This window comes from Falco biarmicus, unplaced genomic scaffold (genome assembly GCF_023638135.1).
Source record: "Falco biarmicus isolate bFalBia1 unplaced genomic scaffold, bFalBia1.pri scaffold_27, whole genome shotgun sequence".
In the NCBI taxonomy this organism is placed as follows: Eukaryota; Metazoa; Chordata; class Aves; order Falconiformes; family Falconidae; genus Falco; species Falco biarmicus.
Genome location: NW_026611833.1, coordinates 1058898 through 1082768, shown reverse-complemented (window position 1 = coordinate 1082768; position 23871 = coordinate 1058898). Strand labels below are relative to the sequence as shown.

The 23871-nt window shown below is 49.8% G+C and overlaps 1 pseudogene; it reads left to right on the top strand.

Annotated features, from left to right (window-relative positions):
- Nucleotides 1–593: 593 nt before the first annotated feature.
- The window catches only part of LOC130143372 (hydrocephalus-inducing protein homolog), a 66612-nt pseudogene continuing 43334 nt past the window's right edge, over nucleotides 594–23871 (top strand).

Sequence of the window (23871 nt, the reverse complement as noted above, 5' to 3'; positions counted from 1 at the left end):
AAGTAGGAGAGCAGTGAGAGCAGTCTGATTTTGATGCTTGGGGCAGCAGCGATCCCTGGGTTTAAGGTTGTTCATAATACTCTGAGCACTTAGTAGGGTCAGGCACAAAGTCACATCGGGTCAGCTGTTTTTGCAAAATGAAGCAGTGAAGTGACATTGTTCCCACCAAAAAACTTTTAAAGAGTAATAAAGGACAGTTTGGGTATTAATAGAGATTTGGATAATAATTCCAGCAAATAGTTCCAAAATACATGGAAGACGGGGAGAAGATGAGAAGTGCCAGCAGTCTTTGATGTGTGTTTGTGGCTTGTGGGACTGCGCCCACAGCAAAAGGCTGTTTTGGAGTGTTTGTTCTGGGCTTTTACTTCTATCAGTCTTAACTCTGCCACTGAAATATGGTCTAGTTATGAAACAGGGTGGGGATGCCGGCTGCTCTCCAGTTATGAAGGATGCCACAGCCCGGAGACACAGCTGTCTCCTTTGGGTCTGCCATGGAAGGGGATGCTGGATTTTCCAAGTCCCGTTGCTGTTCCTTGCAGGTCAGCTGAGGCATGGCCACTGGAAAGCCCCGCTGGTTCACGGGGTCCTCCAGGATGGCTGGTAGATTCCTGAGCCAAGTGGTAGTGCCTCCTCGTAAGCCGAAGCTAGCCAGAGGGACAGAGAAGCCTGCAACTGTAAGTACCTGCTGCGGCCAGGTAGGAGCTGTGTAAGGCTGGAAACTGCCCCCACGTCCTTCCTCTACCTGCCCCTCCTGTTGTCTGGCAGCACCGTGAAGCTGGACACCACCTCCCCGTCTCTCTGCTGCCATGCTTCTGTCGGAGGTGGTGACCATGGTGCAGTAGGGGATGGACTGTGTGCTGCTTCAGGGCAAGTCCAGAGTTGTGTCTGGATGTGCCACTGGAGCCAGTTTAAATGAACGTACCGGGCATTGCACCGGAATAGCTGAAGCGTGAGCGTGTGCTTCTCTCCGCCCCCTTTGTGTGGGCAGTAACGTTTTGTCACCTCGGGATGCTTGCCAGCGCTGCTCTGACCATACCTGCCCTCCAGGCAGCTGGGCACGTGGTGGGCTGCTCAAACTCTGCCTGAAGGTTTCGAGAGGTATGGCTGGTCCCAGATGGAACAGGTTCCAAAACAGTTGTTCTGTCCCGTATCCCGTGTGGAGCACAGATCCAGCGCTGCAGACAGCAGCGGAGTCAGGGCAGTTCCTCCTCCCCATCCTCAGACGGCCCTTTGCTGACCAGAGCTCACTTGGCTGAAGATGACCTGGTGCTGAAGCTCTGTCGAGGAGATACCTTTGCATACTTCTGTGGAGGCGTCTCGGAGGCCCAAACAGAGAAAACAAGTACTAATTCAAAAGAGATAACTAAAACTTGGAGCCATTCCTCTCCACCTCAGTCTTGGCACAACACTGATTTTCTGCTTTCCTGACTCACCCAGCAGTGACATCTCCACATGTGTGGTGGTTGTGAGCGTTGTGCAAGGGTGGAGTTAAGGGATTTCTGGTAACTCCTCCCAACCTTTTTCAAAGGTCACTGGCTCACTCCGGCCAAACTGGAAAGGAAACAAATGCCCGAAGAGCAAAATCCCCCAACATGTCACATCAAATCACGAAGGAGAAGCTAACGGGACAAAGCTGCTTGTTTGGAGCATGTGTATTGCACTCTCTATCATTAATTTACTAATGGTAAATATTTCAACAGGTAATTATGGGACTTCCAGGACTATCCTAGTGGCTATGATCACAAATTATTCATCGGTGGCTCTTGAAGAAGAAAAGCCTTTCTGAATAAAGGCAGTTCTGTAGCTCTTGCTGGTGTTTTGCATTTCAGCTGACTCCCTCTGCCTTCCTGAAGGAGATGACTCTTACCACCAAGCAGAGGCTGGCCAGCACTCGGGAGATGCGGCAACCCCAGATTATCCAGATTCTAGACATGAGCGAAGCCTCCCATCGTAAGGTAGCCTTTTCTTGCCCTTTTCCTTGCTGTTTGATGTGACATTTGAAGAGAGCGCGTGCTTGTGACAGGCTTGCCTCCAGCTTATCTAAATGCCTTGGTGACTAAGTCCTGTTGTTGTTTCAGACTGCTGCCGGTGTGGAGTTCCTTCTGCTGGGGGAAAGGTAAAACATTTTTCCCCAGTGAGATGTTGAAGTCCTGACCTGCGCTAAGCCCATATAAACAACCTCTGTTGAAGTTGGTGGCTTTTGCTGGAGATGAGCTACTGCGGCTAAAGCATGATACTGGGGGAAGGCTGGGGAGGGCCACAAGGATGCAAGCTTGCAATTTCCCACCTTCCTGCTGAAATAGCCAGCCCTTGGTTTGGTGTAGTCTCTGTCAAACGCTTGGGGTCATAGGATGCCCTCAGTGGTGGCAGCGTTGGCCTTTGAGGGCTGAGGGCCTACGGTAACTACTCAAGGTGTAGCTAAAGCAATTGCATGAATGCTTTGGGTTGGAACATCGAGTGGGACCCGTACAGGGTGTTAGATTTTTCAGGCCGCCAGGTACACAGGGGAATGGCCCTGGGCAGAGGGGAGTGGGTGTGCTTTATCTGGATCAATGTTTATTTACACGTGTGTTTAAAGCTGCTTTTCTTACAGATCTGCTTAGTATAACACACGTTCCAAAGGGGTAGATGACTGAGGTAGGCTGTTGAGTGGAAAACTGCCAGCGAGAGACCTGTAGCAAATTGGTTAAGGATTGCCCTAGACAGCGCGTGAGGTTGGGAACGTGTGTGTGAGGACGAGCGCACACAGAACTGGCCGTGTGCTGTGGCCGCTGGCTTCAGCACGACCCTGACTCCTGTGGAGAAGCAGGAGACGTGCCTGTGTCTTGTGAGTGTGAAGAGTTCAGCTGGAAGGGGGGAGGCAGAGCAGGGAGGAGTTTTCTCAAAGTAACGCCTCGGCGCTGTAAGCATTTGCTGTTTCTGTATGTTTTCAGACCTGCTTCTGTAGTGGTATTAAAGAAAATGGCAATAATAGAATATAATGAAGCATCCATTTAAAGCTCGTGGGAAAAGGAGATGCCAAGTCCAGCCTTACTCAGGTTGCCCAGTGATGCTGGGAAAGTACCTGGAACTTACCACCTCATCTGTCGCTTTCTTAACAGCGGTGTTCCTTTCTGGCCTGTCTTCTCTTCTTCCTGGTTTCTGGGCTGTGTGTCAAAAAAGAGATTTGAGGATGTGTTGGGCTCGGTCTCTGTGTCTCAAAGTAAAGATGATCCCCAAACTGTTTCCCATGGGGTCTCCTGTAAATTCTTGGCTTTCCCTTGCTCCACGAGTGCTTACAGCTCTTGCAGTGAGTGCTCTGGGGCTGTGTGACCGTGTTAGCCCAGGGCTCTGCCGGAGGTAAGTGCTGCCTTGCCTTTTGGAGAAGGAGACCTGGAGAAACACCTGCCAAAAGAGCTGCTCGCTTGAGCCTGCTCAGTGTGGCCCAGAAACTTTTGATCTGCTCAGAACACAGGTGGGTGAGCTTCTGTTCCCCTAGCGTGAGCTGGGCAGGCGTACTCACCAAGGGACTGTCCTTCGCTGGAGGCCAGTGTTGTATTCTCTCACTGATGAGTCTTTATCCCCGCGGCTGAAACTCTCTGCTCTCTTTTGCATCTCCAGTTCTCAGCAGTTGCCCCGGAACAGAGCTTGTTTCAGCCTTTCCCATCAGAGGTGGTATTTCAGAGCTACGTCCCCGATGAGGTCTATGAAGTGCCACTGATTCTGAGGAACGTGGACAAGGTAAGTGCTGGGATGTGGAAGTTTAACCCTGTGCTGGAACTGGAGAGCAGTGTCATCCGCGCGGTGCACAGCATAGCCAGTCGCCTGCTGCAGCACAGCGCATCCAGAATAAAACGTCTCACCGCCTTTATTTTGCAAGACAGTGGAAATCTTCCCATGCTGAGGTTTCTCCCCCTGGTTTTGGCTGTGTGTTGGTGGTACCTAGCTGAAAGGAGCTTTTCTGGTCAGCACCTTTCCCCGTGGAAGCCCTGCACGGGTGGGAATGTTGGGGGCTGTACAGTTCTTCCCTGCCCTCGTGCTTTCCCTCAAGCGTGCACCGTGTCCTGGTGGCTCCGTGGTTAATCTCAGTTTCCACAGGGCACCTCTGCCTCTGGGTGAGCTGCACAGAGAGCTGAACGGGCTGTCAGAGCTCGGGGTGGGGTCTTCTCCACTTTATGCTGGAGTAAGTTATAATTAGTGGTAACAGCGCTTCAGGAAAGGTGTTTTGAAACAGCAGTGGAAGCAGGCTGATTTAGCAGCAGCAGCGGGAGGCCTTTAGGTGCCCCTTCAGGGTCCTGCTAAGCTTAGTTGGGTTCTGCTCAGGTTTTCCTGTGACAACTTGATGCTCTGCTTCCCCTTTGGAGAGCCACAGCATGTTCGGGGTAAAGTGCCCTCAAAGGTCTCCACCTTTACTTGAAAAAAACAATCATTTTGAGACTTCCCAAGAAAGTTGAGAATGGAAAAGTTGAAAAATGTCAGCAGTTTTGTTCCACTGTCAAGAGGGAAATTGGGACCTTTTGAACTTCAGCTGGGGAAACGTTTGCTGGAATGAGGCATGTGCCAAGGGCAAGCTGGTGGGAAAAGGCAGGAGGGAGGAAAGGAGCTGAGCTCGGTGTTCTCTCCCTGCGCACTTTCCTACACGCAAGGGTTTCTCTTGATACGTAGCAGTAAGTGCACGGGCAGTAGAGACAGGTCAGAAAGAGGGGTGTAATTAAGGATACTCTTCTGTAATGAAGAGGAAGAGGTATGCGTGAGGGCAGGGTGCGATGGGAAGATGGAAGTGTGCACAAGAGACGGTGAATTCGCCTCCTTTCCAAATTTCCCTGTTGGGGAGGGCAAACAGGTGGACAACAAAAAACAGCTGTCGAGGCATATTGCAGGTGGCAGAACAGCAAGTCCAAGTATCTCCTGAGATAACAGGTTGTGACAGGGATATGGGTGAAAATGGAAGACCCTTTGGCAAGGAAGGATGCGGGTGTGCTCCCTCAGTTATTCCGGGAGAGTACTGCACCATTCCTGGTCTGGCATTTAACTTGGGAACATTGATAAGATGCAGCATGTGTGCCTGCACCCAGGGGATGCCACTGGTGTGATCTGCGCTGAGTTTTGGGCAGTCTTTGCTGTAGGTATCCTCGTCCCTGATTAAAATGTGCCTCAGTCCTCAGTTTCTCTCTTCCTACTCTCTGCTTCATTCCCACTGAGTCTTTGGCTTCACCTGCTCCATTATCCATGCAGCACTTCAAAATGTTTATCTTTGCCAAGTACCAGCCAACAGGCAAACAGTTAATTTGCTCGATTCATGCTTCCTCAAGTGGAAAAGATCATCTGCATTAACATTTCTGCCATTCCCAGTAAAAGACAGTAAAGCTGCACCTTGGGATTTATGTGCCCTGTGAAGGGGGAGGCAATGTGTGAACTGTGGTTTTTTTCCCAAAACAATGTAGTTTTGAAGGTAGTAAGAGCTCAACCATTGGAGAGCATGGGTGTAAAAGTAAGATAAGCTCCAGGGAAATCTTTGGTATGTTTTAAATACAGAAAGACAGAGAGGATAATCCTGCGAGGGTGTTATACTCTAAATTGGTTGGCTTTTGGCGATGTCCTGGAGAAAAGCAACGTTGTGCTCCGTCTCAAGTTTTTTGTGCCAGTTTCCCACATTCCTCTGAATCATACTGAGTTACACTGCATGGTAGCCTGAAGTTGTCTGCCCCATAAAAATCCAGCTGACAGCAAAATATATTCCACATAGAGGCTCTAATCATGCAACTACAGAAGTGCTGTACTATATACTTCCTGCTCTTACCCGTGTTGTAAAATTGCCTTTGTGTCTTCAGGCTGTTCCTCAGCACCCTCAGATGTTCTGGGTGGCTTTTGCTGAAGGTCTGAGCCACACGTGCTCCCCTTCCAAGGGACATGGTGACCAAAATGCCTGTCTGCACTGTGAAGTTGGCTCCTGGAACTCGCTGCCCCAGGACATTGCTGGGTTCCAAGGGCGTTTGGAGAGTTCAGGACTGCCTTGGCCACGGGTTACCAGGCTCGGGTGGGTGGTGCAGAATGAGCCTCCATTTTTTCCAAGCCTCCTGTGGGGTTGTTGTTGATCCGTGAAGCTGCCCACCAGTCCAAATCACCTGCTTCAGACTTTGAGATTTGGCGCTCAGGGGTTGCTCTCTATGTGCTAGGAAAATGCCTGTGTGCTGTCTGTGTGCTGGTGATGCCCCAGAGGTCAGAACCGTGCAGCAGGGTGCCTGCAGGGCCTGCTGGGGGTGGGCAGGGGTCCCCAGGGATCTGGCTTGCCCGCGCTGGCAGCTGCCTGGCTACAGTCACAGGCAGCAGGAGCCTCCGGAGAGCAGAGGTTGGCTTTTAATAATGAAACCACCACCAGGCAGTGCCAGTCATGTATCTCGGGGCAGAAAATGCCTTTGAAGCCCCTAGTTGATAGGCACAGCCTGGGGGGTCGCCTGGCTTTCCATCACTTGGCCAGGTTGCTGGCTCTCATCCTCTGCATCAGCCTTTCCTTGTGGCATATTGTGCTTCTCCCTTGCTTCTTTCCAGCTCCCTTTGGATTTTCCCAGCCATCTCTCTGTTTCTGGGGTTGTCTCTTTGTCTTCCTGTGTCTCCTCCTTTTTCTCTTCATTTGCTGCTTTTATTCCCAGTAAGGCCACAGTATCTGTGGTCCCCTCTTGCTGGTCTGCCTACATGGCTGTAGCACCGCAGCTTGACTGCCCCGCTCAAACCCAGCACGTTAAAGTGAATTTCTTCCTTCCGCCAGGATTAACACGTACTGTTTGGCCTTCAGATAATACATGCCCCTTCTAGGGGCATGTCTGCCTGGATGTGTACGGGCAGAAGCCAGCAGATTCTCTGGGCTTATTGAATACACGGGTGACTTGATTCAGATATTATACCGCCGTGCTGCTGGTGTCTTCCCTGCTTGGCCCTTCCTTCATCGCCCTGCTGCCTCTGGCCTCGAGCTGTTTTGCCCAGGCAGAAGGGATTAATGTTCACTCTTATGTGTTACGTGCATGTACCTCCAGAGCTAAAAGTGCTTTGCGAAGGTGGTATCACCAGGTCTCTTCTCCTCCTGTTTCCACAAGCTGCAAGATCATACTTTCCTGTCTTTTCTGCAGGTTCCTGGGCTGGTGAAGGTCATCTCGGAGAGCTCACCTTATTTCAAGCTGATCAGCCACCATGCTGTGTGCCGCAAGGTACTGCCTGGCATGCTTGCGACTTTCCGCATCGTTTTCTCCCCTGATGAGAACAAGGTGAGACTGGAGGTCCCGAGAGATGTGTGCCTTCAGTGGGAGGTGAACCTGCGGGGCTGGGTTCAGAACAGGGCATCTGCTGTGGGTTTTGAGGCACTGTCCTGGTTTCGGTGGCATTGCACTGGATCTGCAGCTGGGGGAAACTTTTCCTGTGGTGAAGATGATGCTGTCATAGGCTGGAGGCTCTTCTATGCTTCAGACTGTGATTATCCTTCAGTGCTGGAACGTTTAATGCCATGTCTGTTGGCTTCAGGGATAAGAGTGCACTGTGTGGTGGGGTGGCCTCTCATGGTGTTGGTTTCTAGTATCTGACCATTGCTGCATAATTACGGGTTTGCTCTGATAATTATAAATACAAAAGCCTGTTTGCATAAATACAAACCTGTTGTTTGGAGGACCCAAAGCTGAGCCTGATCAGAGTGAGGACCACCACCTTTGAAAACTGGAGTCGCTTCTTGAATGCGTATCGTGTTGGACGCGGTAGTGAGACGGCGGAACGCTCTGTCTGAAGCCGGCACTTTTCTTGCACACCGGTTATAGCCCATGCCGTGCTGCGAGGTTTGCTCTAGGCTGTGGTCAGGCAGCCTGCAGCTGGTCACATCCTGGCTGGCAGCACCATGCGATGCCACCGCAGCAGGGACTGACGAGCTGTGCGTTCCCTCCCTGTGCTTTCCTGGGCGTTTGCAGGGGAAGGTGCACGTGGGACAGTAGGGAAATGGCAGGGAGGGGTGCTGATAAGGTGTTTAGCCATCGCACCTCTCTACTCGATGTTAGGGGCTTAATTATGATGGAAAACGCTAGGGGAATGGCTAGATCCAGAGAGCTTTCCCCTTTCCCATCTGGCAACCAGTTCCCTGCCTCACCCTGGGCTGGAGCGAAGGTGATGCTTTTTCATACCCTCTGTGTTCCAGCCTTGCCGCTGTGCTGCCCCTGAGGATACTTGCCCACCTGTGCTCCAGCTGTGATTCTAGGGGAGAAGATGCGCTGTGCTCGTGGCAGGGAGCCAGCCTGGCCCAGACACGCTGAGCTCCAGATGTCTTTAACCAGCAGGAGGCTGGTGTGCTGCAGAGGACTGAGGCATCTGGAGCGCACACAGGAGTGAAGGGGCAGGTAGCATCTGCAGGCAGAGTGTTAGCCTGGAGCCTTTGGGCAGTCACGCTGGTGTGGCTGTGCCTGCGTGCATGGGGCTGTGGTTGCTGTGTCAGCTGGCACCTATTCCCTGCCCCGTGTGCCGTGCTTTTGCTCAGAGGTTGGAACATCGGTGCTGTGGCCCTGGCAAGTCTGGCACTGTGCCGTGATGTGAAGGGGCGGCGGTGTTACCTGGAGGCTTGTTAACGCAAAAGGGTTTGGTACCTGGCATGGAAGGGAGGAAGCCCTGCAGGGGAACACAGACAGACAGGCTGACTCTTTGCACCAGCACTCTGCTGCCTCTTGGCACAGTTCTTTGCGTGACTTTGTGGGTGATGCAAGGTGAGGGGGTCGCTCTGAGCCAGCTGGTGTTTCTGCACCAGGCCAGAGGTGCAGGCTCTCTTTGGGCACAGCTGTTCTCTCATCTTCCGTTTGCTGCTTAGACTTAGTTGAACACCCTGTCCTATCCTCAAACAGCATGGCTGTAGCAAACTAGAGAGGAAATGCCCTGTGGTGCCTGGCTCCCCATGCTTGTGAAATGATCTGTTGCTTTGGGGAGGGACTGAGAAATTGTTTTACGTCATTCGTATGGAAGGTTAAAATGATGTTGGCCTAGGGCAGTTCTCCATACTGCCCAAGTGACATAAGAGCTTAATCTCACCGAGGTAGGCTTTGCAGGGGACACTGCTTCCTTTAAAATGTGATTGATTAGTATTCATGAGCATTCATTTTTGGGATGGAAGTAAATCGGTTCCCATGAAGGGCAAAGAGCTGCTCTTCAACTACAGAGAAGCAGCAGAGCAACACATGAACATCACCCCAAATAGAAGTAGGGTGAGATAACTCCCAGGAGCACTCATGTCCAGTACTTTGCCCCTTGTCTTGCCCTTGAACTGGTGAGTGTGTGGCATTAGGGAGCTGTGCCAGCGAGGTTCTCTGCACAGCTTGAGCGACACCCTGGCCGTTTCTGCCGACCTGGGTTTTGTGCTCCTTGCAGGGCATTGGGAGAGGGATGTGGGCTGCTTGGTGAGGAGCACATGGGGACTCTACAGCAGAACCAGAATGTTGTATAAATCGAACTTTTTGTCTCATACTTGGTGGAGTGTGAGTCAGCAAAGTGCCGGAGTGCTGTCGCTCAGCTAGAAATGCATCAGTAGCATGGTCAGGATGTGCAGAGCACCTTGAAAAGCCCTTAGCCAAGAGGCAGGCTTTGGGAGACGGTTCTGTAAAGCCACCTGTGTTGGGCTTGCAGTTGCTTGCCTGCAGAGTATCTGTGTGTTAGTTGTGGAAGGCTCAGGAGTGCTGCCTTTGAATAACCCCTACATCTCTGATACTGCATGATCCACAGGGACTGTGGATAACCCAGTGAAGTGGGGTCCGGGCCTTCCTGATGAGGAGCTGGTTTGTGTCATTCTCTTGCTTTGAATCTGTTCTTCCCTGGAGTAAGTCTGACTTCAGTGAAGTCACTCCTGATTGAAAGGAGTAAAATTGTGCCTCAGCCCTAAGTAATAGGGCCATGTGAGTTGTTAGTGGCTGAAATGCCACGTAGCCCTTTCTTGGAAAATGAGCAGTTTCCTACTGTCTCGCAGTCATTTGGGAATGTGCCACGTGCTTGGACTGTCAGAAAAGAAATAGCTGGTGTGCCTTTTGGTTTATTGGCACTTGTGTTATAAATGAACTGCTAATTTTTCTGCTGGGCAACATTTCCAGTTTGTTACTCTTGCTGCTTCTGATTTGCACGTTTCTGTTTTATGGCTCCATTGTACAGCGTGGGTGTTCTCGTGCCAGCCCCTGTTCCCGTGTGTTCTTGCGTTATGGTCTGACGGCCTCTGCTGAACTGGAAACCATTGTGGCACTGACTGGCAGATAAACAACAGACAGAAATACTTCCATTTGTGTGTCCTTCAGGCTTATTAGTAGTTTATTGTAAAGGAAGAAGGAAGTAAGAAGCACATAAAAACATAGCAGAGCTTATTCTGTGTTGCCCTCTTGCTCTTTTCACTGTAGCAGTGCACTGTTTTCAGGCGATGCAAGTTCAGTCTGTGAGGTTTGTGAAATTCATTGCTGATGCTCAGTGGAGACTGAATTAATGCACATTGATTACTCTGAAGTATGACAGGAGAGTGAGTTATTGCATGACTGAAATGAAGTCCTTTAAAATTCAGCCCAGCCCTGTTAGATGTTTTGTTGTGCACAGAAGCCATTCCGAGAATACTTTTAAGATGACTCTTGTGAGGAGGAAAGGGGCAGAAGACCAAGGCAAATGGCACGGCGCCACAGGAACCTGAAGCCAAGTGACTCATTTCAAAGACTCCTGCGAACCGGCGGCTGAGGGGGGCAGGCGCAGGGGCATCCCCTCTGCTGCGAACGGATCTTCATCCTCTGGTCTCTCCTCTGTTGTCACGGCCCTTATTTTCCAGCCTTTCTGATATCAGGGTTTCAGCGGGAGCTTTCCCTGCGTGGCTTGCCGTGTTACCTCATGCTACAAGGATCTTTTCTTTGCAAGTTGGCTGCTGCAAGGAATTCAGTGAAGCATTTGGGATAGGTTATGCAGGGAAACTGACATCTGAGTTTGGGGTTCTGGGCAGTTAGGGTCGATATTGCTGTGACAGTAATTACTGTTAGCCTGAGTTTACAAAGAGCCTGAAACAACACCCAAGACGAGCAGCTGCTTCAGTCTCAGTGGGTGCCAGTTCAGATGCCAGTGGTGATACCTGGAAGGCCAGAGCTTGTAATTTACTGCTTGTCACAGGGGAGCACGAGAAGGGGAACCATCGTACAACTGTCTGTATCTTCCTTGAAACTGAGAGGGGAGTTGTATGCAGGATGAAGTCGTATTTTCATGAAAACCTATAGCCTGAAGCTGTGTCTAAACACAGCAAACTTTAAAGCATAGATGGGATGCAACCCCTCTGTCATCCAGGCACGTTTATTTAGAAACCTGGTCTTAAACAGTCTGCTAAGGGTTTGCAGTTGCGAAGCAGAACAACATTTTGAACTGGTCTCAACTGTGCCCCTAGGCTGCAAGCAAGTGCGTAGCAGCGTTAGCGCCCTGGTAACACGAGGCAGTGCTGCAGTAGAGACTTTGCAACCTGTTGCCCCCAAGGGAGGGCAGTTCAGCTTTCAAAAGCTTAAGGGACCATGGGTTCACAGTGGCACAAACAGCCAGCTTCTGCCTAGCACCCCTCTTGCCTTGGGTTTCCCCCTGTTTGGGCTGACGCTGCATTCAGCCTGGTGCAAGGTCCCACGTTGGTGGGGTGGTAGAGCGTGGCTGAAGGGTCAGCCCGCTCTGAAGTGCTGAGTCAAGCCTTGCACGGGATGCCATGTCCCACGGTGTCCCTGGAGAGGGGGCTTGGAGCATAATGTGCATCTGCATGAATGGCGAGAGGCATCTTTCTCTCTCAAGGTCGCGGTTGTCTCTGTGAAACCAAATCCCTGTTGCTTTAGCCTTGCCCTCAGGTCCCTGGAGAAATCCCTTGTGCATTGCTGTGCAGGTGGTCCCAGCGCCCCTCACCAGCAACGGAGCTGGGAAGGCTGCCTGTGCTTGCTTTTGGGGGGGATTTATTTCTTGGGCTCTTAATTGCATTGCTGTTGATCCATTTGCTCCTTAGCAATGACAACGCCTTGACAATTACTTCCTTTTACTTGCTCCAAGTAGCTCCAGTTGTTGAAGTTCCTTTTTTCTTTATCCTCCTGCTGATCTGAACTTGCATCCTCCTCTGCCTACCTGGCACCTGAAAGAGGGAGCTAAGTAAATATGGCATGCCAAGACTTAATAAGGCAGGTAGCTTTCAATTGGCTTTGCAATGCCTTTGTTACAGTAGTGTGGCCAAAAGAACAACAACAACAAAAGCAAATAACATTCTTCATTTGCCAATGAGTTTCTGAGGATCGAAACAGTGCAGGACGTGAAGTACCCAGATAATAGGTGCTTTAAATTCATATGGGCTGCCCATAGCTTTTATTTTAGAGGGCTTAGGCTGCAAGATTGGGTACAAAATTGCCAATTCAGAACGACTTGCTGAAGATGAAACGCTTTCCTGAAATGCGGTATTAAATCATGCAGGTTGCTTGCTGCAGTTCCCTTCCTAGTATTTTACCTTCCAAATAGGAAAAGCAAAAGCCCTTCTGCAGTTTCTAGGGTGAATATTTGAGATGTCTAGAAAAGGAGATTATTCTTTTTGTCTTGGGTGGGGCAGCATCTGTATTGACAAGCTTAAACCCCAGCTGAGCAGGTGGTAGGCGAGGTGCTGGGTGGTGGGTGAGGCGCTGGCTGTCAGCGCTTGCGTTAGAGCAATAGGTACGTGTCTGTGCCTGGGCTGGCTGCCTTAGGGCCCTTCCAGGAGGGGATGGGGACGGGAGCAGGAAATCCCAGCTGTGGGGGAGTCTGGATCGGTTCTGCTGAAGGGAGTTTGCTGCTGTATGCAATTCCTAAATCATTAAAATCCTAAAGCGCTTGCTGCTTCAACAGTGATAAAAATATCAAATTAATTAAAAGCACTGAGGAAAAAATCAGGGCAGCCAGTGAGTGACGAGAAGCAGAGTTTTTATCAGCTCATCCATAAGAGCGCTGCTGGGGGTAATGGCTCCTGGCCCTATGGCAGCAGATTTACCACTGATTTCAGTGGGGGCAAGGTGATAGTTCCAGCGCAGCGATGCCACGCCATACATCTGGAGACTGCTCTGCTCATCTCTACAGTAACATGATTTTGGTAATTTGATTTGCCTTCCTGCTGCTAAACGCCAGACAGCCGGGGCGCGGGGGGGATTGCCTGGCTCTGTTCTGCAGAAGGCAGTGGCTGGGACTGCACAGCCGGCTTTGCTCTGGTGGGGTGTCTGAGTGTCCCCCGTGTGCAGCTCCCGATGCCGCCTGCCTGGGGTGGGTGTGCTAACCAGGCACGCCGTCACTTACTCCTCTAGAACAGACCTTACAGAGGGGTGTGATTACGGCATCAGCCAGAGCTGTCTCCTGTGTCCCCTGAGGCTGGGTGAGATGTAAAGGGAAACGGAGTTCAGACACAGGAAGAACTAACACCCTTTAATTCTAGCGCAGAGGTGGCATAGGCTGCTGAGGGCAGGGGTGGAACTGTTAGCGCTTTTAGGTACTTGTGAAACCTCTCGCAAAAACAGTTTGGGTCTGGAGCTGAGCCAGCTCTGGTGTGGGGAGATGGATCAGGTGGCTTTTGAAGGGTGCGTGTCCCCAGCCTTGGCCCTATAACGCTGTGAGAAGGGGCAGGAAATACAGCCGTACCCTGCACTGCCCTGACGCTGCCGCAATTACCGTGTCCAGCTTGTGAAGTATTTCACCGAAGACTGACCGTTGACTATGCATGTGGTGAAGTCCTTTTGAAAGTGTACCTGAGCATCCCCTGCCAAGCTTCAACGAGGTCGCCGCGTTGCTGGCACTGGAGTTAGTGCTGTGGCACAGCTGGGTTCTCAGTGGTGCTTCCAATAGTCTGCAGTGGCGATCGAAGCAGGTTGCGTTAGTGCTGTGATCCCTTGCATGAAGAGACTGTTCTGGTGTCTCAGAATCAAAGCATCAGATAATTGTGGTGCTGCCCGCTTGCTGCAAAAGCAGGTGAATCAGTGGGGTTGTTTCTCCTTTGCAAGTTAACGACCCTGTGCAAGTCATGCTACTGGAATGAAAGCTCATGAAGGTAAAAAGTACTGTGTCGTTACTGAATGATACTGCTACAGTCATAGAAAACAGCAGTTTTCCTTCTGCCGTGGGGAAAGTACTAAAAGCATTGTGCTGAGATTGTTTCTTTCCCTGCAGGATTATTTCCACGAGCTCATCTGCATCACAGAAAGGGGAGAAGTTTGCTGTGCCTCTCCGAGCTATAGGTGCCCGAGCTATCCTGGACTTCCCCGACCAGGTGAACTTCTCAGCCTGTCCAGTCAAGTACAGCACCCAGAAAACACTGCTGGTTCGCAACATCGGTAACGGGGCGGCCCGCTACTGCATCAGCACTCAGAGGTAGGGAGCTCATCTCTTTTTGTGCAAAACACTGTTGTGTGATGGTATAGTTGGTAAACAGCAACAAAAAGGAGCCAGAGCATGTGAGCTGCTGTACTGCTGCCGTGGCTGGAAATGGGCAGGGCACGTGGGGTTTGCTGTTGATTATAGTGTTTGAAGCATGGCGCAGCCTCTGCTAAAACTCTGCAAGCTGCAGAGTGGAGTTTTATAGTGCAACGGTGTCTTCAGTGCACAGTCGTGCAAGACTGATTCTGTTAGATTGAACGAGCAAATGTAGGAAGGCAGCTGGACTGCCCTTGGGCTGTATAAGATCCTGCGGGGCAGACGACAGCTCTAGGAGCTCAGTTCCTGAAGACCAAAGGCAGTGTTAAGAAATGGGCAAGCTCTGAGCTGGTGGAAGAGACATTTAAGAATTTATCATCAGCTTTACCAGCAGTTTGTCTATAGTAGCAAGTGCAATCAGAGATGATAGATCAAAGCAACTGGTATTGAGACCCTGACAAAAACCCTGTGGGGTCCAGAACCTGGTTTTCCAGTAGGTTTGATCTGGTCCCTGGGATCCACTATTCTTCATTAGAATGAGCTCTTAAGTGGAGATGAGCTGGCAGCGGCTTCAAACCTGCACTTTAGCCCCAAAGCAGAATGCCAATGGGCGCACAGGCAAAAGGTGCAGCAAATACCTGGTGCGTGGGTTGGGAGCCTTTTCTAGAGCTTTGTCTCTCTCAGATCTCCTGGAAAGTGCTCTAGCATGCTGTAGTAGCTACCAGCAACCCCCTTGATCTTCAGAACCTTCTGAAATGGTTATGTGGCCCTATTGGCCAAATATACCCATTCCCTGGGAGGCCACAAGCACGTGGCATTTCGGCAGTCTCCTGGTCAAGCGCCTGATGTGTGCTGTGTCGTGGACAGCCTGTACTGTTCCTCTTGGTCTGAGAAGACAGTCACTGGTTTTCCAGTTTGCTGAACTGGAGAGGATAATGTGTTTTGGAAACTGCACCTGCAAGGAAACCACTTCAGCTGGCTGGTAGTTAGCTCCGTGTTGCTTGGTCCCAGAGGTTTTGGTGTAGGAGCTGAGGTCCAGAATGCAGCAAAGACCTGCTGTCTGCCTTAGTGCACCTGAGTTGCTTCGGTTTCTTCCCCAGGAAAACAGGGGTCAAGAGAAGGCTCTTTGCTCTTTCTCCTGGGAAATGTGAAGGTCCAAGAGGCTTCTACCAAAGCCTGGCAAGGCTGTTGAAGCAGGCTTCCAGGATGCTGTTCAAGCAGGCTGCTTCTTTTCACTGTGGAAATACATAGGCAGGAACTTGTAAATCCCTGTACAGCTTCCCTCTGGGATTTCCAGATCTAGTCGTCACCACCAAAACAAGTACCCAGTCGTGTGTAGCATCTCTTGGCCATGTCCTTGCCAACTGTTCTATTGAGTGATACAGCGTATGTTGAATCCTGCTTGATACGGATTTTATGCTGAACTTCATCAATTGAATGTTTCAGTCCTGATTTGCAGCAAAGGGATGGGAAGCGTTACGAAAGCTTTATTTCAAACTACACAAGAAAGTACAATTCTGAAGAACTGGATTGCATGTGTGCAGAGATCAAAAGCTGGTAAGATTTCCCATGTCAGCCAAAGGCATCAGTCATCTCTTCCATTTTGTTATGAACTTTTGAAAGCCAGTTTGAAATTTCAAACTGATGATCTTTGAATATAAGCAGCGTTTTATTCTAATTAGGTCGTCCCCCACTTTCATTCAGATTTCTTTTTTAAATACTCTGAGGTTCCTGTCTTTCTGCTCTTTTATTTTTTTTTGCTTTAAGTGTTCAGCAAAATGTCATAATGAATTCCTCATTGGGAACTTTCTTAAAGGTTGAGTTCCTCTAATGCCTGTGTGTCTACCATCTGCCTATATATATGCACAGATGTATAGGAAATAATATGAGAAATCTGGGGAACATGTGAAATGGAATTGGGCTGCTGGAGAAGATAAAATCCTAGAATAACTTTGGAAGAGACCTCTGGAGATCATCTGAGCAAACACAGTGCTCAAAGCAAGACCAGTGTCAAAGTTTGATCAGGTGTGCACTCAACACGAAAAGTAAGACCAAGTGATACCAGCCTTCGTCTTTCCTTCTCAAGGCTGTGCGAAGCCATTTATCCCAGCATCTCCCTGTATGTGCTGTGCTCCAGCCCCTAAGCTCCTCTTCTGTAGAAAGGCTTTCGTGCCCACCAGACTGTACTGCCAGGGATTCTTCCATCCCAAATACAGGTTTTTGCATTTTCCATCCCTCGGCTGCATGCGGTTCTGCTGTGTCCCCTGAATAGCAGCCCAGCCCTCCAGTATCTCGACTGTACTCCCCCAAGCTTGTATCCTCCACTCAAAATCTGAGTGCTCCCCACTCTTGACCAGGTCACCACGTCCCCTTGCAGCCTGGGAGCAGAACAACCACGTTCTCCCTGTGCGATGAGGCCATGGTGGGCCAGGAGTGGTTTTCCCAGCCAGTGCTGGGGACTGCACTGGGTGACAGTGGGTTCCCTGCTGCTTGTGCTGTGAGCAGTTGCTCAGGTGCCTGCCCCGAGGTCCCAGGTGAGCTCAGTGGCTCCAGCAGCCCCAGCAGAAAAGAACTGACCTCCCAGCTGGCATGACAAGTTGGCTGGAGAGTCTCACCAATACACTGCTCCACAGGCGAGTAGGTCATTAGCTGTTAATTGTCTTTGAACAACTCTACTTACAGAGGCTTTCGCGGGAGAGACCGCTTTCCTCCTCATGTCAGGGGATTAATTTCCCTGCGTTAGAGGCTGTAACCAAGGCTGCATCGTTATTAACGACAGGGGAAGTTTTTAGTTTAATGTCATGCATGCTTTTGAATGACTCCCATAATGGCTGTTCAGCATCACAAACACTTAAACCTGTGCTTTGGACATTAATGAGTGATGTTTCCTGTCCTGGAGAGCTTAATGTGTAGATACGAGACGCAGTATTTAAGAGTTATGGCATAGGTGGTAGGAGTGCTAGCCTTACAGACTTACATTCAGGACTGTTTTAGCTTCTTCCTATTTAGTGGAGAACTGAAGCAGCTTTAGTGTGTGCTTAACTTTTGCTGAGTACGGATGTAGTGTTGTGTTAAAGCCAATATTAATATCACGTAATAGCTTTGTGTGCCGCTATGTGTAAGCATGCGTGCGCGTGAGAGGGGGAGGAGGCTTAGTGGAGTAGAAGGGAATGAGAGATCAAAGTTTGTAGACCATCAGCTGGCCTCTGTGTCCTTTATACTCTCTCTGCACGACTGAGACTTCTTAGCTGCTGCAACTTCTGTCTTCTGGCCTGGGCGAATTCAGGCTCTTGCCCCTTTGCAAGGCAGCTGCAGGCGCCACAGTTTCCTAGTCCACGGCGCTGCTCCTGTCACCTCTCTGCCTCCTTTCTCAAGATTCCCTTCTCTATGGCATCAAGTGTAACCTACCAGCTTTCACCTGCAGTGCATTTTTCAGCCCATCTCCAATGCTAACCTTTCCTCTCGGTCAGTACCGCGAGCTCTGCTCTTGCAGCGGGTCACTTCATAAGGACATTCCTTGCCTCTTACAACTTTATCTAAGGACTTGTGTGGTGTATTTCACTCCACGGCAGAGCTCTCAAATGAATCCACGGGGCCAATTCAGCATCCTTCTGCTGTTGCTTGTTCAGAACTCTCCCTTGCCATGGTATCTACCAGAAAACATGGCCACGTTTTGACTCCTCTTTAATAAGGGCGGGGGGGGGCGCAGGGACCCTAACACCAAAGCACTCCCCATTATGCAGCTTGGCTTTGTGCCTGTCCTCCCCCTGCATGCCCATACCCAGCTGTTCACTGCATAGTGTAGTAATAAAAAAAATAATAATAGTATAAATATAAAAAGTCTTTTCCTGCCGTTCTCATTGTTAAGGCTGGTTATTGAGTTTCTTCTCCACGGCATTCACGGAGATAAATGTCATTCCAGTACATTTCAGTTGAAAATGGTGCCTGGAAGCAGATCTCAGTGCAGCACTGCCTTTTCCTGACGTTACACTGTGCTGTGCTGTGCTATGGGTTAGAGAGGATCTGTCTGAGAAGGTCCATTTAGGAATGTCCCATCAAGCTCTGGAAGCTCAGGAAATGATCCTACATGGCACAGTGCTAGGAGCCGCCTTGCATCCCTCCCTGCAGTACCCATTATACTACACGGAGGTGTGGGGCTGGAGAGTTACCATGGGATGTACAGGGATGTGACAACAGAGCCTACGTGCAGGGAAAGAGGGAAAGAGAGAGCTTGTGAGATGCTGGCTCTGTGCAGGATTTTTTCAGTATGGAGATGGAGTCTTGGATGCTTTGACCTAACAGACTGTGTTTACTGGAGTGGTTACAGTGCTCGACTTTGGCTTTTATACCATTACCAAAAAATTACGTATGCCAAGATTAAGTGATCTTTGGGGTTTTTTTCCTGCAATAGGTCTTAGTTGACAGAGGGGGCAATTCAATCACCAGTAATATAACTGTCGGTCTTGGGGTTGGAGGCAGCTTTTAATGAAATCAATTCTCACAAACTCAGATGATTTTATAATGCAAATTAAGGCACCAGTGGAGTTAAGGGGTCTTGGTTGTAGAAGAGAAACATACCATGGGACGAAGTATGTTGCAGCCTCGTTGCACGCTGCACTGACTAAATGTACGGTTGCAGGAGAAAAGGCAGCGCGGTAGTCGGGAAAGCCTGAGCCACAGAATTGTCAGCGTTGTTCACTTGTCAGTTGGTTGCTAAATTGCCAGGAGTATTTTGCCCGTGGTATCCTCATGGGATTTAACTTTTGCCCAGCTTTGTCAAGATGGGGAGCTGATGCCTGGTGAAAGCAAGCAAGATGTAAACGCCAAGACAGATCGCAATGAAATTGCTTACTAATCTGGGGTTGTTCCCTTTCTGAAGGGCAATTACAGGCAAGATCTCAGCGGGTTCTGCTGGGAAGGTCTCCCTCAGATTGGTGCGGCTAGATGAGTTTATACAAGCTGGGGATTGCAAGGCACCGCTGGGAGATCTGGACCTGTGACAGTTTAGATGTTGTACAACAAAGCAAATGTACAAATGGACGTAGTTGAAAAGCATGTCAGAAGAAGAGCTATTAATAAACCTCCAAACCTTATCTTTCCTGTTTTTTCAGGAGCAGTAGTGATTCACTAACAGGGTAGATCTAACAGGACAAGAATTACCGTAAAGAACAGCTCACAATTAATGGCTAAAAGGCCAAAGTTTAGCCTGCCAGCTTCGTCTGTTGGCAGTGGTTTCCGTGTGGCTATTAGTGTGTCAGGGACGTTTCCTTAGCATCTCTTATCTGTAGGCTGCAGGGAACAGCTTAGTGATGTGGACTGAAGTTCAGAGTTCAGGTTAAGCATGGACCTTACATCCCTCTGGGTCTTGGAAAACCAGGTCTATGTGAGGGATACCAAGCTCCTGCTACAGCAGGAACCAAGTTGTCCTGTGGGTACAGCGTGGGGTGGGAGGCAGGAGGTGCGGTGTCTGACTTGTGCTCTGTTTCTCAGTCCTGAGAATGAGTCCTGACCTCGGTGGGATCCTCTTCTCTGGTAATTTGAAGATATGAAGGTATCTACTTTCTCGGGCATCCCCTGACGTCATCCTCAGGAGTGTCATTCCCATCCCAGCTATCTGAGGGCAGGGGTATGCAGACATGGGGATGGAGTAGGAAGGGTATGGGATGGGAGGTAGGGCTCAAGTGTGGCCTTTAACCAGCAGCTTTTCTGTTCCGGCAATGTTTCTGGTAAAAATAATGAAATAAAAAGGGGGGGGGGGGGGGGGGGATTTTTCTGTGCCTTTCCCACAGCAGGCAGTGATCCCAGCCAAGCACCAGCAGAGCCCTGCCCAGTATAACCAGGCACAACCCCCAGTGCAGGTGCAGGGCCATGTAGAGCAGCCCGGTTCTGAGGCTGGCGGCGCCTTGGCTTTCCTCCTCCCTCTCAAAAGTCTCAGGTCCAGCACGTGAACATTGCGGGCCCAATGCTTCCCCATTAGTCACTGGCGATGTTCTTGCTAGTCGTGATGGGAGCAGGTCAGGCCCCCAATTGCATCAGTGTCTCCTTAATGAGCAGGAACTCCAGCAATTTCATCAGCTGTCACTGCTTCCATGAGCGAAGCTCAGCTTGCGCATGGCTCCATTTTTTCTCATTATTTCTGTGGGCTGCACTCCCCAATCACTGTAGAACTCTGCAGCACATATTTTTAAGGTGACAAATTGACCAGCAGCAAAGCACTAAATCCAATAACTTTTGCTTTCTAAGTGAGGCTGTACAAGAGCCGCAAAGCCCAGCTGCTGTTGTGCAGAAACATGTTGCATCTGACTTTTCCCTGAGCATTAAAGGACTGAATTATGTCTGTCAGCTGAGAGCTGTTTACCTGGCGACAAATCATAATTGCTCTTGTTAAATCTAAAGTACACCGACACATTTTCATACTATTTCCCACACATTGCACAGAATTTCTCTAGTAGGCCAAGCAAACAGTTACCAAGCCTGGATTACAACCCAGAGCCCCAGACTGCATTGCTTGTGAATACGCAGAAAACCTCCTGTTAAAGGTGCCTTGATATGCTCCTGCTAGCGGTGCTTCATTTAGCTAGAGATTTAATTGTTCAGGCTGTAAATGGGATACTCCTTTTGTGTCTTGTTTTCTTGTTTCTGTATCACTCTAATCTGCCTTTGCACTCGTACAGATTTTTCTTTGCTTAGAACAGCTTTCATTGAAATGCTGATAAAATGTGCCCTTTCTGAGGCAAACCCAGGATGCTTTCAAGGTAAAAAAAAAAAAAAAGATAGATTAATTCTGCCAATTAAAGTGTAATTATTCTCCGGTCATTCAAGAATAAACTTCTGTTCTCCCTGTCTGATTTCCAGGCTGTAATCTCACTGGGACAGGTATTGCCTTGACATTTGCATCTCTTGAGGTTTATAGGTGGCAGGAAAAGACGGATTCCTGAGGAACTCGGTGTCAAGTTGTGCATGCAAATAACTCTTGCCATCTCCGTGCCCTTCAAAATCCCTCCTCCGATCGTATCGCTAGCAGTCAGACTCTTGAGCCTTGCTGCAGAAAACTGGATGCAGGGTATGGGGGAGACGAGGTCATTTTATCGCTTAGGATCTTCTGAGGGCTGGAGCTCTTCAGGAGTCGGGTCGGTGGCTCAGTTCCTGGCCCTGTATGTTCTCTTTTTCTGCTGCTGACTGTGGTTTCTTGGCCCCTTGCTAATACAGGTGAGCTGGAGTGAGCTAGACGGCAGAAGGAACGTAGTCCCCAAAGGTCCCACAATAATCCTGATGTGCCTCTCCGTGTTGCAGCCCTTTCTCTGTTGATCCCTCCGTTGGGACTCTTGGGATTGGCGATGCCATGCAAGTAACGGTGGACTTCCACCCAGAGAAGACTGGTGATTATTCCAGGCCCCTGACAGTTCACTATGACACAGGTAAGGTCTGGGCACTGCATGGTGCCCAGTCTCTGCGTCCTTCAAAGCAGAGACCTTTCAAAGCAGAAAAATGTTAAGCTTGCTTTGCAGACTACTTCTAAAACCTTTTCTTTCAAAACCTCTGTATGTTTCGGTGCTTAAGTGAGCAGGTAAGGGGCAAAGGCTGAGTGTGCCCTTGTTCTGTGTGGCTGTGTGCCGGTCTCTCCCTGGGGGATGCTGGTGTCGGCTGGGTGCTCTCCACCCAGCACCCCCCATGACTGCCATCTGCCATCATTCCCTGTTGTCCCGGTCACCTTAATTCCCTCTCCAGGTGTATCTCCCCTGTCCCGGCTTTGCCTCAAAGAAAAGTGACAAATAGTTGGTGTTTAGGGGGCTTTTAAAGTGCATCCCCTCAAGCAGGAATGAGGTTTTTTGGAATCGGGTTTTGCTGGGAGTTGCTGAGTCGGAGGCGGGAGGAACCTTGATTCTCCGTTACGGTGTGCATATGCACGTGTGAAGCTTCATTCCTTGGCGGTGCTATGTTTGAAGCGCGACGTGGGAATGCGTGCCTCTGTCAGACTCGCTCCAATGCCGCTGTCTCTTACACATCTGTCCCCTGCACTGCTTCTACGTTGTTTTGCCGCAGAGCCTTGTTCTTTCTTTTTGCCTTCTCCCACCTGCGTCCCACAGCTCACGACATCAGGACTAATGCAGCCAGGACTTGAGGGCTCTTGGGATTTGGCAGGAAGAGCTCGCTGCCTCCCGAGATAGGTGTAACATTTATATTAGGCTAGGAGAAGCTGAGGTCAGGCCACAGAAACACCATCAGCTTTACGCTTCACTTAAGAGTAAGTGGGGAATATCTTTAGGAAAAGGCGCCATGTTAGAATGCTTCTGTCGGCCTTGGCTCAGCAGGGGTATGTTGTGGTGCCGAACGAGGCACTTCCTCAGTTGCGTGAAGGCACTTGGCGTGTGTTTCCTCTCGCCTGAGAGGGAGGTTTGGTTTGTCCCTGTTCCTCAGCGTTGGTCCTTGGAAGTGTGGTGTCCTCACCGAGGGGATACTGTGTGCTGCTTTAGCCCGGCAAAGAGCATTTTAGTTGTCTTGGGTTTGTGGAAGTTACAAATGCTCCTGTATCTTCCAAACACTTATGTAGCCTTACGACTTATTTCAGCTTTGTCTAATGTTTTTCAGTTATTGACATATTCACGGAGAATGGTTGATGCTCACTCAGAGGAGCTTATTGTTTTGGGTGACAGTTTCTAGGACGGGTGACTGAAATATCAGCTAGGGAAGCACAAAAACGTGCCTTATTTGTATGCCTATACAGAATCTATAGGATAAAATTCAGAGGGCTAGAATTTCTCTGGGGCAGATGAGCAGTGACAGTGGAGATTAGGGCCGTAGGGTTTATACTTTGTGACGGAACAGAGTGAGCGAATAATTAGGGCCAGGATCTTTGTGGCTTGCTTTGAAAAACCTGAGAGTCTTGTTCTTACTGAAACAGCTGGTTCCCCCATAGTCAATCTTTGCAAAAGTGATTTGTGTGGGTAGGCCATGGGGATAAACTCTCTGCTGGCTCTGAGATGGGTGTTTTCCCAGGAACACGTGCAGCTCCCTGGGAGATGAACCCAGGATTTCATTCCTGCCTGCCAGTACAATGTTGCAGTTATTTTGAAATAAACTACCAATTGCGAAGGAGAGCAAGGGGATAATGAAGGGATTATCTCTCTAGCTTTGAAGCGTACAGGTAAGTGAAAGGCTGCTGAGATGAATTGCTAAAGTGAAGCAGAAACGTTTAATCAATCAGTCTTTCGAGGTGTGGTGCAGAGCTTATTGCAGGAGTAGTGCAGAGCACCAGACAGCGTTCCCTGACCTCGCGTGGCGAGCCCTGGCTAATGTGTCCGGCACCACGGCAGGCTCCCTGTGACGCGCGTACAGAAAGCAGCCGGGTTGCTCTTTCAGAGCCACCAACAGAGTGTTTATTAAGAAGCAGAAGTGCTAAGAGCAAAACAGCAGTTTAAGGTGTTGGGAGGCGTTTCCCTCGCTTGGCTGTGTATCAGTACTGACTTGCTCGCAGGCAGCAGTCGT